This window comes from Alligator sinensis, unplaced genomic scaffold, assembly GCF_000455745.1.
Source record: "Alligator sinensis unplaced genomic scaffold, ASM45574v1 scaffold264_1, whole genome shotgun sequence".
NCBI lineage: Eukaryota > Metazoa > Chordata > Crocodylia > Alligatoridae > Alligator > Alligator sinensis.
This window is the reverse complement of record NW_005841831.1, coordinates 4,740,924-4,742,690: the sequence shown is the minus strand read 5'-3', so window position 1 is coordinate 4,742,690 and position 1,767 is coordinate 4,740,924. Positions and strand designations below refer to the sequence as shown.

Below are 1,767 nucleotides of genomic sequence, written 5' to 3'. Positions count from 1 at the left end.
GGAGCTCCTTCTGGTCGGGGCGGGAAGAGGCGGGTGCGCGCGCAGGCTCCCCGTCCCCGCTGCAGCCAGCTGTCATCACCCGGCTTCACCGCTAGATGTCGCAGCAGTGCGTAGGGCAGGGGCCGGCGGAAAATGTGTGGCGCCCCAAGCGGCTGCAGGGCGCGGACACGTGTTACGTGTGTAAGGCTGCTCCCGGGCCCCGCAGCGGAGCGAGGGGTGCGTTCAAATGATGGGGGTTGGCTCCAGCCCCGACCCAGAAACCTGCGGAAACCTCACCCTTGCTGGGGGCGCGAAACAAGCAGCGCCCTCCCGCGCAAGCATTTTGGATACGGAGCTGAGTGCAAGAGTTATTAAATGGAAAAGCAAAATAAACCTTATCAAACATCCTAAGGATGAAATAACCCAGCTATTAAACAACGCTTCCAATGATCAAATCTCTCGAATATTAAACTTCTTAGAGTATTTGACTTCCGGAGGTTTTGCCACTGTAACTGCAAACTCTGCTCCTTGGGGGTTGCTGCCTTGCCCAGGCTGGATGGGGGAGAGGAGTTTCTTCCTGGGGTGCTGGAGTCCCTGCGGAGATGTTGCCTCGGGGTCGTCACCTCAGGCTGCTGGAGATCGCAGCCACGTGGAGTCGCTGCTGCCGCCCTGGGAGAGCTGCTCCGCCACCCCTAGGGATCGCTTATCGGGGTCTCCCCTCAGGATGCGTGGGGGGGGTGTCTCTGCTGCCGAGGATCGCTGAGTGCAGCCCCTCTAGGACTTCAGCTCTGAAGCTTACTAGTGAGACATTTTCATGTGTTGTTAACCAGCCGCAGCGGGAATGCCTTTAAAGAGTGACCCCAGTCCGAGTCTCCCTGAGCTATCTTTGCTCCAGTCACAGCCCTGAAGGTTTCTTTCCTTGGCCCTCAGAGGCCCTGCTGCTCCTGTCGTCGTCGCGGTCCCTTCTGCTCCCCCACAGCTGTCATGGAAGCAGAGCGCCCGCAGGAGGCCCCGTGACCCATCGTGCACTTGTGCAGTGTGATGGAAACCGGGGAATTTTGTTGTGGAGGGAACGCTGTTGCATGTTGCGCAACGTCAGACAATCCACGGGGCGTCGTGCAATGTCGGATGATCTGAATGGAGATAAAGCTGGTGCAGGAGCTTGCACTGCTAGTGGGGACAGCTGGGCATGTGCTATCTCAGTACGCCCTCCATAGGGCGCACCGATAGAGATTGTTTGGGCCAGTACTGTTGGCCAATTTTTAAGGAGCCATATGGGCTGATACCGATCCGATATGCAGCTGGGCAGCTTGGAGACCAGTGTAAGGCTGGTAAGTCTGGTGCGGGGTCAGGGGTAGAGGGAGGGGCTGGGGCAGGATTGCGTGTGTGGGGGGGGAAGATCAAGGCTCCCAGAGTGAGGGAGAAAGCAGGGTGGGGGCTGGGGCAGGTGCTGCTCAGCCGGGGTGGGGCGCAGGATGGAGACAAGAGCAAATCATCTGGGAGGTGCGGGAGGAGGAAGGGGGCAGCTCCCACTGCTGCATGCACCCCAGGAGGGCATGGGGGCATGTGCCCCCAGATCTGCACACGGGGCAGGGCCTGCTGCTGTTGGGGCCAGGGCTGCGCCAGGCTCTTGTCAGTGGGGGAGCTGGGCCAGGCTGCACTCAGGGCAGGCAGCAGAGGCGCTGGGAGGGGGCAATGAGGGGGCGGCAGCCACCCCAAAATTTGCTGTAGCCCTCCCAGCCACCCACCTCGAGCGCAGCCCCGAACCAGCCCGCCCACCAGGAAGAA

General features: G+C 60.7%; 1 protein-coding gene across 3 annotated transcripts in view; it reads right to left on the bottom strand.

Moving 5' to 3' along the window:
• Window positions 1–1,767, bottom strand: part of EYA3 (EYA transcriptional coactivator and phosphatase 3) — a 137,601-nt gene that overhangs the window by 117,898 nt on the left and 17,936 nt on the right. The window lies entirely within an intron of this gene.